Here is a 13,860-nt window from a genome sequence, read left to right as displayed (position 1 = left end):
ATCACCCTAGTGGCCCAGGCTAGTGACCAGGAACATGTACCTTCCTGCAGGCAACCCCTGACGTCCACTGATGCATCATATACTGGCAAAGAGTGAGTCACTGTGCATTGGTCTAACAGCAGAGACTCTGCCAAAGGCCCAAGAGGTGGTGTGTGGGACATGCAGGGGTGCAGGAGTGTAAGCAGTGCAAAAGTGTAACTGGTGACAGGGGTGCAGGGGCTGTGGAGGGCGCAGGCATTTCAGGGGATGTGGGGGTGGAGGGATGCAGAATTGCAGAGAGTAGCAGGGGTGCAGAGGTGCAGGGAGTGTAGGGATGCAGGGAGGTGCTCAGGGACCTGGCCAGGATAAGAAGGCAAGTGCACATCCTTGCAGTCAGCCTGACCCCGGTGGGCTATTGCAATGCTTTTGGGCGGCGGCGGCGGCGGTGGCGGTTGGGAGGCTGCCCGGGCAAGCCTATCGATTTCTTCTCTTCCCTGCAGCCTGGCCTGGGGTGGGGCTTGGCCGCCGGAGATTCGCCAGATGTTGCACTCCAGGTAAGCTTGCTCCTGGGAGGTGGGGCGGTTAGGTCAGAGGGCGGTGGCAGCGGCAGAGGGGCGGAGCGGGCCTACCCCTGGCGAACGGGTGGAATAGCTGCCTTGTCCCGGCTGCTGGGCCTGGGAGCGGCCTCTTCTTCCCCAGGTCGCCGGACACTCCTGTCCCACTCAGCTTGCTGAGTGCGGAGTAGGGGCGGGGCCGTTAAGGTGCGGGACCCACGGGGGGAGGGAGGCTGCCGCGGGGGAGCCGATCAATTGGCTCCGCTCTCCCCAGAGGCGGAGCCAGGGGCGGCTTCTGCTGCCCTAGAGGTGGGACGCGGGTCTCCAGATGAGCTTGCTCCTGGGAGGCGGCGACGGAGGCGGCAGGGGCAGGGGATGTGTTCCAGGGAGTTGCTCCATTTCTTCTCTCCCCCACGGCCTGGCTTGGGGGCGACGTCTGCCGCCGGAGATTTGCCTGAGGTCCGACTCCAGGTGAGCTTGCTCCTGGGAGATGGGTGCGGTGCGGTCAGGGGGCTGGTAAGGTGGTGGCTGCAGGCATAGGGAGGCTGCCCCGGAGGAGATTGTGGATTAGCTCCATGTCTGCACCGCGTGGCCTGAAGGCGGCCTCTGCTGCTCCAGGTCCCGGGACACCCCTGTCCCACTTTGCCTGCTGGGGGCGGGAGGCAGGGTAGTCAGGGTACAGGGGTGGCGGTGGTCGGGGGCCTGCAGCGGGGGAGCGGCCCATTTGCTCCCATCTTCCCCGCGTCTTGTCCTGGGGGCGGTCGCTGTTTCCCTGTGTTACGAGACGCGTGTATCCTAGTCGGCCTGACCCCGGGAGTTGGACTTGGTACTTTGGGGGTGGTGGCAGCAGCGGCAGGTTTTCCCATGGAACTTGTCCATTTGCTCCCACTTCCCCCCATGGTTTGCCCTGGGGGCGGTCCCTGTTGTCCCAAGTTCGTCGGACGTCCATCTCCAGGTCAGCCTGCTCCCTAGAGAAGGCCACTGTGAGGTCATGGGCAAGAGTGGTGGCTGCTGCGGGGGTAGGGGCTGCCTTGGGGAGCTGGTGGATTGGCTCCCGTCTCCCCAATGGCCTGGTGTGGGAGTGGCCTCTCCTGCCCCAGGTCACCAGACTCACGTGTCCTACTCAGCCTGCTGGGGGAGGGGCGCCCTGGGAGGTGCCTTTAAGGTGCGGGGGTGGCGGTGGCGGGGGTAGAAGACCTGCAGCGCGGATCGTGTCAATTTGCTCTCCTTTTCCCCGCGAACAATCCTGGGGGCGTCCTCTGCTGCCCAAGAAGCCGGATGCCCGTCTCCAGGTCAGCTTGCTCCTGGGAGACGGGCCCGATGCGGTCAAGGGGCAGAGGCAGTTGCGACGGCTGGCTGCCCCGCCTAATGGGGCCACTTCTTCTCCTCTCCCCTGACCTGGCCTGGGGACGTCCTCTCTGGTGCAAGATTCGCCTGACACCCCACACCTGGTCTGATTGCTCCTGGAAGGTGGGCGCGGTGAGATCAGGAGGTGGAGAGGACAGGGGCTGCCCCTGGAGAGCTGGAGGATAAGCTCCAATCTCTCTGCAGGCCTGACGTGGGGGCGGCCTCTGCTGCCCCTCGTTCCCAGGTCACACTTCTTCGGGTCATATTTCCCCGGGGTTGCGGTAGGGTGCGGGGGCGTCGGGGTGTTGGCGGGGGTATGGAGCCTGTCACTCGGGAGCTGGGGGTTTAGCGCCCATCTTTTCCGCAGATTGGCCTGTGGGCAGCCTCTGTTGCTCCAGATCGCAAAGCAATTTCCCTGACAGCTTAGCCACCAGAGGTGGGCAGGATGGGCTGAGAGGGCTGAGGCAGCCGCCAAGGCAGCGACGGAGGGGGCTGTCCCTGGCCAGCTGGTCAATTTGTTCCCATCTCAACCTTTGCTGCCCCAGTTTCGCAGAACGCCCTTCTCCAGTTTATTCTTCTCCAGGGAGGTGGGCGCAGTGCATGCAGCCCGAGGTCTGGGCTCTCCCTTGGGAGGGGCAGAACTCTCTTGTTCTCCTTTGTCTTTATTCTTCAGCGAAGTGGTTACTGGACGCAATTCTTAATTCTGAGAAAGTGTAGCCTGTGTTATGGAAGAGCTGCTGGACAGTGAGGTTTCTGGGTGGATTTTCACATCAGCTGATGCCCCAGGCAGGCAGGAAAGCTATTACTCAGAGCTTCTTAGTCTGGGGTTGGGGATGGCCCCGCCATCCTCGCCATGCGTTTTAAAAATGTGTTACTCCCCTCTTTTTCCTAGGTGACATTTTAGGTTATTGGGTCTCAGATTGCTGGCACACTCATCCCTGTTCTCAGACATCTTTTAAACTTGGGTGAAGTGATAAGTAGGGGAAGATGATTTACTGAAAGGTAAGAATACTTAAATTCGCATTAAAGCTACATTCTGTCAATCTTTCTAAAATGATTTTCCTCTGATTCTAAATCCACGACCTAGTGAATGTTGTACTCCTGTGTAAAATCATTGATCTTCACATCACATTTGTTGAGTGGTCAACGAGATTTGTTAATTAGATTATTCCTGAAAGGAAAAGTTCAGGCTTTTCAGAATTCCTTGTCTGATGTCACCCAGGCAGTCACAGTAGAAGACAGAGCTGATATAAAAATCCCTCAGCTGCCTGAACTGCAAAGCTTCTGGGATTACTGATCCCTGAAATGCAGGTGACTCTTGATGATAATCTGGGGGATGGTTTAAATGATCAGATTCTTCCAGTCCTATAAATGGGTTCCGTGGCCCCAGCCCCGGGAGAACTGGACATAAGGGCCATATCGTGTGTGGTGGGATGGGAAGGCAAGGTGTAAGAGCTGGAATCACTGAGATTCCACACTCGCTAAACGCAGACTCCAGAGCCTAATTGTTGTCAGGTTCTGTTCTGGATTTGAGAGTGTGTTCATACATGATTCTTGCCCTTCTGGAGTCACTGCCTGGGTGGAAGTAACCTTTACATAGATCTGTGGAGGATGACATTTAAGTAGATGGGCTGTTATGGTTCTCAATGTGCCCAGGCTTGCTCTTCCAGGCACTCGTGGGACTAACGCGAGTCATGTTATTCACTCATTCACTGATTTATTACCCTTGAATTGATCACTCGTCCCACAGTAAGTGAAACAAGGTAACAGGAAGCTGAGTTTTGTCCCCTCTCCTATCACTGATTGTTTTTCAGTCGGGCGCCCTGCGTATGCATTGTGAAACGGTGGTATTTCGTGCCCAATGGGGCAGCACTGTCAGTTCTGAGAATCAGGGGAGACACATGGGTAGGACAGCACCCTGACACACATGGCACCCCCCATCCCGTGAGACAGAATTGTCGATGCTCAGGTGACCCGATGTAGACTGCGGTGCTAAACCTGAGCATGTTTAGTTATCCTGGTGGCTATGAAAATACAGACTACCAGTCGCTACCTCTGGAGACTCTGAGGGTGTGCACCCCAGGATTCTGCATTTTAAGAAGCACTTTAACGAATCCTGATGAAGAGATCTGAGTGTCCCACGGAGAAACACTGGTGTGCGAGGCACCAATATTGAGGATTCTCAGGGAACGATGTCTTTTTAGGATGGTCCATGGGCCCTCACTTTAGACTTTTGCCTTGAGTTTAATTGTATGTGTTCAGAAGTGATGTCTTTCAATTCCAGTGCATGTCAGCATGCTCTGTGCAGGGATTTACTCTCAGTAGATGGCAAAAACTATGATTCTTCAGGTCACCGAGCTACACTGTGAACGATATTTTATTTTGGTTTTCTTTGTAGCAATGCAGAGTCTCCCGAGAAGAGATTTAGACTCAACAGCTTTGTGTCAGACTTTGGAAGACCGCTGCTGCCCAAGGTGTTCTCTGGCAGTGCAATGACGAATCTAGGTCCCTCTTTCACTGCTACATCAATGAAGTGGACCACTTGGACAAGGCCAAAGCTGGTATCCCTACCATAGCCCTTTACAGTGTTATTCGGCTCCAGGAAGCCATCAGATGCAGCAGGTGGCCAGAGGAGGAGCCGAACAGACTCATGAAATGTGACATCCCCAACTTTATCAACACGGACCAGAACTCTGCCTTTGTGGAAGATGATTTCCTGATTTTGTAACTACCGATTGTTCTAGAAAATAAGCCAGTTGCCCAGAACTCACACAAAGACTTGAATTGAGAAACGTGCTTTCTCAGGTATCTTTCTGAAGATGTGAAGTCTGTCTTTGTATGGAAGGAAGTCCCCTTTCACAAAACTGAATGTGTTTGTGTCTGAGAGAGGGAAATGGAGACAGAAAGACGAAGAAGCAGAAGAGAGCCCCCTCAGAAGAGATCTAGTTAAGGTGAGTTTTTGTGCCTTTAAAAAACATTTGGGGTTTTAGGGGGAACAAAGTATTTACACTGTCTTATTCTCCTCATTGGAAACCTTGGCCCCGTCGTCAGAGTCAGCGGCCTTGAACGGGGGTTGCACGCTGCGTTTCATCTGGCACTGCCACTTCCACGCTCTGCCTTTAGCACGTTGCTTTGCCTGTCAGGGTTGCCACCCTTTTAACTGTAAGGTGAGGAGTCTGGAGTAGATGATCCACCCCAGCTCTGCTGTTTTGCAAATTTCTGATTTCGTATTCGGATGAGTCTGGGATACACCCAGAGCAGTATAAACCAGGCCCTACCTCCTGCCTATTGCTGGGGCATCCCTCAGGTCTGTGCCTTCTACTCAACCCTTTACTGAGCCCAGCTTTTGTCAGGAGCCCAAGTGCCTACCGGGATGGCAGGGGACTTGTCTTTCGTGGTCACGGTGGCCAAGAATTCTATTGGTGTGCTGAAACAACTCTTCTGAGATCCTCCACCCACCCCTGCTCAAACCTAATGACAGCACTACGGTTCCTTTCCTAGGAGGAGGATCAATCCATGGTGCATTTTATGACAATCCTGTCCCCAGGGATGCACGGAAGTTTATCAGCTGAGTGAGGGGAGGTGCCTCTGTGTCCCTGTATCTCTGTCTGCTGACAGTTCGCTGCCACCGGCTACTGAACAAGAAAAGTGCTATTCACCATGTTGTGTGTTTTCCAAATGTGTAGGTGATGGTCTTGTGGCTCGTGCGTGGGCTTTGATTTGGGATGGTGAAGGGCTTATAAATACCTCATCAACATGTATTCGAGGTGGCCTGGTGCCACACAGATTTGATTCATGAAGGCATCAAGCCTGCACACTGGTTTGGAAACAACTTGGTTTTGATCATTCACACTGCGTGCATGACTCGCTGCTAATCTCTGGGTGGTTTTTTCATTTCAGATTTATTCACCCCATGTCTTGCTTAAGCTGAAAAATACATTTATTTCACCAGAATATTCTCTGATTCTTTGTTTACACACATCCAGTTTTTTTAATTCCTTTAAAAATGATTCTGTGTTTATAATGCCTCCTAATTTCTATCATCTCTATGTTGCCAGTGGCCTGAGACATGCACCAGATTTGATGCCGGAACAGTTCCACCAAAAGAAATCCCTTTGCCGTAATATCTTTTGAGGAAAATATTATTCTTTAAGGCTCTAACAGTAAATCGTAGAAGAAAGCATGGAACATTTCTTGTAGTTAATACATGTTCATGCGAAAAGAAATGATATTTTCATTAAACAATGTTGATTTTAATAACTTTTACAAATGTGAACATTATTATTCATAATTTAAGTAACCAGATAAAACCACAGTTATTTATTATGAAGATTGAAAACTATTTACATGGTCTCTTAATTAGAAGTAGCTTTATTAGAAGACTGAAGGGTATTTAAAAGATGGAAAAATACCCATGATGACACCATCATTTTTATTAACTAAATATCAAGAACTGTGCAGGGATAAGATTTAACCCTCTGCAAACTGCCAAGTTAGCATGAGGTAGTTTGTGGATGCTGCCAGAGGACAGGACACTCCCCCAGGATCAGAGACAAAGGACTCCCTGCCAGCACAGCAGGCAGCCTGTGGTTCAAGTTCATATTGGTTCCTGAGTTCCTTTCCTATTGCTGTTGTAACAAAGGACCAAAGACTCAGTGGCTTAAAGCAATACACATTCATCTTCTCACTGTTCTAGGGTGCAGTAGTGCAAATTCAATGTCAGTGGGCTAAAACCAAGGAGTGGCCAAGGCTAAGTTCCACACCTAGGCTCTTGGGAGGGATTCATCATCCTACCTTTCCCAGCTTGCAGAGGTGCTCACACTCCTTGGCCCAGGGCCCTGTGTCACTGTGACCTCTGCTGCCACTTTACATCTCTGTCTCTGACTATATAGATATAGAGGAAGAGTCTTCTACATCTGGTATGGACCCTTTTTCCTACATGGACATTGTATCCTTATTTATGTGCAGATGAAAACCCCTTCCCTCCAGGGTGCGGTGGCATCAGCTCACAAGATGACCACTCTGGGCTTTAAGTGTCCTCTTTGTATTGTCATCAGGGAACTTCTCTTTCCATAGTTAGCTCTGTGTTACTTTGTTGTTATATTTTACCCAGAATTACTGAAAGTTTTACTTAAAAGGGATCCTAATTAGCTCTGTTTACCTGTTTCCAGAGCTGAAAGCTTCAGTTCTAGAGTATCAGTTTGATTTTTCCTAAAAATACATTCCAGTATATTTCTCTGGTGAAAGTCTCTACCCTGTTATCTAATCTCCCATCATTTCCTTATTTTCTTGAATATATTAAAAGTATTTTATAGCCTTTATTGGTAACTCTGATGCCTACATCACCTGGGGTTTGCATCCTTTGTCTAATGCTCCTTATTCTCATGTTATCTGTCATATAGTCTGGACATGTTGCATGTCTAGAAATTCTTTATTACATGGCAGACATTGCAAATGAAAAATCCATGTTATCTTCTGTGAGAGCTTTTCTACCTTCCCGTTAGGCAGACAGTGTGAGGGACTGATCATGTCACTCCAATCAGGCGCTGAGGTGGATCAGGACTAAAGTGCCTTTTTTCTTAAAACAGCTTTGAGGTATACTTGGCAAAATAATTTTCACACGTTTAAAGTGTACAGCTTAATATGTTTTGACGTAAGAATATCCCCAAGGAACCATGACCACACTCAAGACAGTGAACATACCCATCACCCACAAAGCTTCTCTCCTGACTTTTGTTGTCCCTCCCTCCCTCCCCGTCTCTTCCCCTGGGAACCATTGATCTGCTTTCTATCACAACATATTGGTTTGCATTTTCAAGATCCTTATATGAATGGATTCATGCAGTATCTACTCTATGTTGTCTGAATTCTTTCATTCAGTGTAATTATTTTGAGAATCATCTGTGTTGCTGTATTAATAGCTTATTTGTCTTATAGTAGAATATTGTTTAGTGCTGAGTTTTTACTGAAGAGTTTATTGTGAGCAGTGTTTGTATAGACCATCATTTCTTTCTGCATTTACTTCTTGATGGATGCATGGGTTATTTACAACTTGTGCTATTATAAATAAAATAGCAGTGAATATTTGGTTATAAGTCTTTGTATGGACATATGCTTTTCCTTTCTAAAGCACCAGATGAGGAATGTCTGGATTATATGGTACATAGGTGTTTACCTTTTTAAAAGAATCTGTTAAAGACTTTTCCAAAATGGTTGTACTATTGTAAATTCCTCGTGGTGTGTATCAGTTCTGGTTGCTCTACTTCCTTGCCAGCACCTTGTAAGGACAGTCTTTCTAACTGTATTCATTCTAGTATGTATGTGAACTAGTATCTCACTGTGGTTTTTAAAAGTATTTCTCTAATCATTAATGACACCTTTAATCAGCATCTTTTCATATGCTTATTATCCATCTGGATATCTTTACTGAAGTGTATTTTCTGGCCTCATTCATTCAGGTGTTTGAATTATTATTGAATTTTGAGACCTCTTTATTCTGGATCAGATACAAAGAGAGACCATTATCAGATATATGATCTGCAAATAGCTTCTGTCTATGGCTTGTCTTTTCATTTGCTTAGCAGTGTTTAGAAGAGCATTGAAGAGTCTTCATGTTCATAAAGTTCACTCTATCAGTTTCTTTTTAAAATAGATGATACTTTTGGTGTCATAGCAAAGAAAAATTTGCCAAACCCAAGGCCATAAAGCTTAAGCCTATGCTTGTTCTCCTAGCTGTTTTATAGTTTTAGATTTCCTATTAAGATCTATGATCCATTTTGAGGTAAATTTTGTATATTTTGTGAGGTGTGAATCAAAGTTCATTTTTTTTTTTGCATATCACTATCTAATTGTTCCAGCACTACATGCTGAAAAGATCCTTTCTCCACAGCATCCTTTTTGAGAATCAATTGTCTGTATAAGTCTTGGTTTAGTTCTGAACATTCTATTGTGTTCCATTATTCTATTTTCCTGTTTTACACCAACACCATAATTTCTGATTACTGTAGCTTTATAAAAAAAAAGTTTGAAAATCAGATAGTGCAAGTCTTCCAACATTGTTTTTCTTGTTCAAAGTTGTTTTGGATTTTTGGGATCCTTTGAATTTTTATATGAATTATAGAATAAGTTTTTAAATTCCTTACATCCTGTTCTGCCAAAATTCCACCCATGTCTTTGGCCGTCTCCAGAGCCACATTTTCTGAAGAAGTCTCTCTAGATCCCAGGTGAAAGGAATTTCTCTTTCGTCTGTGCTCAAATCACATTTGATATTATTTGATTCCATTTAATCATATTTGCCTGTATGTACTTGTCTGATATTTCCAGCCATCTAGTAAATCTCAAAAGATTAGGAATCTTGACTTGCTTCCCTCTGTGTGCTGAGAAACTAGTTCTATGCTTTGCAGGAGTGAGCCCTGCAGTAAGAGGTATCTGCAGCACACATCTAGCTCATTGCTTGAATATTGTCAAGGAATTCTGCAGATTTAGAATTGTTTATTGATTGTTGTCTCCAAGACGGCTCAGTCTTTTTTATTTCTATTGCTACTGCTGCAGTTTCAAAGAACAATGGGCTAGTTATTTTGCAAATATCAAATCATACTCTAATTGTGTTGTCACGCAAATTATGTGCTGCTGTGTCTTAACAACCTGCTTAGTGTTCACAGGCTCCTTCACTCATGGAAAATTTGGGAGAATGTCATATCCTTAGAGATAGCAATGCTGTCTTTGGCGACCTGAGCAGCAGTATCTGAATTCACTCCTGCTATTTTTCCAGTGTCCCCTCTAGACCTCCTCCAGCCCTCCATGGGGGGCCCTGCAGTTCTGCCCTAGAAAAGCCTGTTGCTTCTCAGGAAGACTTCCCTATGAAACATAATCATGTCCTTCTTGTGGGGACATTCAGTCCAGAGACCTGAAAGCAGGGGAAAATGTTCAGCCTGCTTTTGGTAGAACCTAAATTCTTCCATAATTGTTAGAAGCAATTTCAATGAGGAAACTGTTTTGGCATCTAACAAATCAGCATAAATGACTGATGAGGAAGATCAGCTTCCCCATCCCACTCAGTCGTCATGTTGATGTGACACACACATTGGCAAACATTTTCCCCTGTGAGCAACGTAAAGTTCAAGACGTTATGAATGGCTTTTTATTTTTATTTCTTAGTCTTTCCACATTCACTGTGTCTCGTGAGATTATATGAATCCTGCTTATTTTCAGCCCAGCACTAAACTTTTTAAAAGGATCACGTGTTTAAAAGGCTAGTGGACAATTTTTTAGAAGACAGAAATCCTTAGATTTTGGTCCCAGAGTTGAATCTTGGTTAGTGTTGAATGAAAATTCCCGTTAAAATTTTAAATTCAGTGATATAAAGTCTTAAAAATAGTTAAATATTAGTCAATTTCATTAAACACTATAAGAGTTATTTACCTTTAAGCCTGTTTCTGGGGCAATTTTGCAATGATTCCCTCCCTTTATCGATTCCCTCTTTATCAGAATCCTTGAGAGGCCCCTGTCATCATTGTCAGTATCATCATTATCATCATGGAACTGATTCTTCTGGAAGATTCTAGGAAAATAAAGAGATGGACGGGATTATGTGTAGGTCAGTGTGTGCATGTACAATAAGAACAGCTGTCAGGCATTTGATGCAAGATACCCATTTCATTTAGGGGAGAATGTGGTCATGAAATCCTGATGTGGTGAATGAAGGAAGCGGTGGGAACAGGATAGTCAATGGAAAGGAGGAGGAAGTGAGTGAGTTGGAGAGCATAGATCCTTGGTTAGTTGATCAGCACATTGGTGAGAATGAGGGGAGTGTGATGGCAGAATCATGTCCCTCCCCGGCCACAGGGTAGCCACCTGTGACATGTTACTGTACATGGCAAAAGGGATGACAGATATTTTAGGATTAAAAATCTTAGAGGATTTCTGTCTCCTAAATTGTCTATTAGTTAGCCTTTAAACCCATGATACATTATTATAGATTAGTGCAGGGGCACAAATAAAAAGGATTCATATAATCTCACCAGACAAACTGAATGTAGAAAGGATAAGGAAGAAAAACAAAAAGTCACTTATAAGTGCCTTGAACCATAAATTGCTCATGAGGAAATGTTACACAAGGTGAATGTCACAGCCACATACATACTGCCTGAGTGGGATGGGACAAGGGGATCCTGAGATGAGACAATAGGGTGAGTAGTCTGGATTGTCCAGGTGGGCTGAATGTAATCACAGGGGTCCTTAAAATGGAGGATATTTCCCAGCTGAGTTTAAAATCAGAGGGAGGTGTAGCGATGGAGCAATGTTCAGAAAGGCTGCTGACCATGAAAATGGAGGAAGTTGAGGGGCACAAGCTAAGGAAGGTGGGTGACCTCTGTAAACTGGAAAAAAAAAAGGAAACATTCTCTTCTAGACCCTCTAGAAGGAAGGAACCCTGCTGGTATCTTGAATTTATCCCAATGAGAACTGTGTTGGATCTCTGACATCCACAGCCATAAGCTGATAAGTCTGTGCTGGTTTAAGCTATTAAGCTTAATGGAATTTGTTACAGTGGTAATAGGAAAATAACATAGTGAGCGGTAGTGTAAGGGATTAAAGGTCTAGGATGGGGTGTGGAGAGAATTCTGACATTTACACCTAAAAAACAACCAGGTGAAGTGGGAAGGTGTTTTAAGGAAGTCCTACCTGGCAGGGCTGTCAAGCAGACTGGAGTGAGCGAATCCTTGGAGTTAGAGGAATCAATTAAACCTCACAAGGAAAATAAGAAATAAAATGTAGCAGGGCTTCAGTGTTAGTAGATGTAGGAATGGAAATGGGCAGAGAGATATAAACATTATTTTGAAATTAGCTACAGGTTTGATGACTGCATGTTTGGGAGAGTTAGCCGATGTGTGGACTGAATGCATCCCCTCAAAATCCATATGTCGAAACCTCATCTCCCAGGGTGATGATATAGGGATGCGGGGCCTTTGGGAGGTGATTAGTAGGATAAAATGAGGTCATGAGAGTATTGCCCTCATGAATGGTATTAGTGTTCTTATACAGGGCCCCAAAGTGCTTGCTTCTCTCTCCTCTCTGGGCCATGAAGATAGTGGGAAGACAGCCATCTTCGAGCTGGCAATCCTCTCCCAGATACATTGACCTTGAAAGCCTCAGCCTCCAAACCATAAGGAATATGCTGGTTGTTTAAGCCACCCGACACACGGTAATTTGTTACAGAATCCCAGACTGACGAAGACAGTGGAGAATGCCACTGCGTTTGGCACTGATTTCCTGGAGAATGCTGAAACCCAGGGAAGTGGGCAGCACAGACGTTTACTCATTTAATCCTGCCAACACTGTAGGGGATAGAGTCTACATTTTCCTCGCTATTTAAAAGGTAAGGAAAAAGAGGCACAAATAATAACAATGACAACGACAACAACAACAACAACAGCAACAATAATTTGTCCAAGATTCACACAGAACTCCCTGGAGGGAGAGTGAGAATTAATACTTATGCAGGCTGACCCCAGAGCCCCTGCTCATAACTACTAAGTCAGATCACCTTGCTTATTTAGATCAGTTTTTTTTCAACTGTGATATAAGTGTACTGTGTCCAGTAACTTATAATTTCAAAATACCTCACTGTAAGGGAAACATTAGTTGCAGGCATTACAACCCACAGAAAGCTAGACATACAAAAATAACTTGTTAAGGCAAGATAACCAATAATGTTTTTAAATATTATACCTGCTGACCCTTTGCAATAAAGTGTTTATTTATAATTCTGTCTGGCTACAGAATAACATCATAATCCTGCATGTGGCTGGTGGCTCCCGTGTTGGACAGCACGGGTCTAGAGAATTTAAATGACTTGCCCAGCCTTGCCCAGGAAGCTCGTGGTGGGATCAGAGCTATAGTCTGGGACTGTTCCTTCCTATCCAACAATTCCCTCATGGAAGTTTAGAAGCTTCTCCTTTGGTGCCCAGCTGTCTATCCGTACTTATGACATCTTGTCAGGTGCCCCGGCCTGCTCCTGAACATCAGCCAGAACCCACTTCTGCTCTTTTTTGGCCAGGTAATACCTTCTAGCAACTTCCATTGCCTTCTTGGCATCAGTTTTTACATGGAAGGGTAGTGGCTAGAGAAGGAAATGTGTCCACATGACAGGTTTTTCATAAATATAGTAGGAGTGGTCAAGAGAAGAAAACCTCAGGAATACGAGTGGAAGCAGGTCATTTAATATACCAAATGCGTACTTTCAATGTATGTTTGTGTTTCCGAGTCCACGCTTGTTCTACTCGTGCATTATAGGCCAACACATCAGGAGACAAGGATTTGGGGCAAGAAATAGCGGCTTTAATTTGTAAAGCCAGCGGAGAAGATGGTAGACCAATGTCCTGGAGAACCATCATCCCAAGTCAGAATTCAGGCTCTTCTTATATTAAAAAGGGGAAGCGGGAATGCTTGGTTGTTGCAAACTTGGTGTATGAATTCTTTGTTGTTAGAATCCTTTGTTCTTGCAGCTCTTCACCTGGGTCAGATCCGTGTAAACCTCCAACAAGCAAATGTTATTTTCTATTCTGTATCTTGTTATCTTTATACGAATGGAAAAGTGATAATATCCTTCAAAGTCAGAGCCTTGAGAATAGGGTCTCCTGTATATTTCAGGATCTAGGCAACATTGTTTCACAAAAGGTGCAGAAACAGCAAGACTAAGCCTAGGAAACAGGGCACATGTTTAAAGTCAAAGGAACAGATCTAATATGGAGTCAGATTTGTTCTTTCCTATTCCAGTAGTGCCATGGAGAAGGCACTGTGGGCAGCTTTCTGTAGGGTCCTGGAGGCTTTCTCTCTCAGCCTCTGTGCGCCTCTATTGAAAACCCGTCATCGCTATCTGGCCTGCTGGAAAACCAGTCCGCCTGTTTTGCCCTGAAGTTGTGTTCTGTTTATAACTCATCTCTACTCCTTGGAAAACAACTCAATAAAAACTCAGTTGGTT

Source organism: Vicugna pacos, unplaced genomic scaffold (assembly GCF_048564905.1).
Source record: "Vicugna pacos unplaced genomic scaffold, VicPac4 scaffold_117, whole genome shotgun sequence".
Classification (NCBI taxonomy): domain Eukaryota; kingdom Metazoa; phylum Chordata; class Mammalia; order Artiodactyla; family Camelidae; genus Vicugna; species Vicugna pacos.
The sequence above is the reverse complement of the archived record's forward strand: the minus strand, read 5'-3'. Positions refer to the sequence as shown.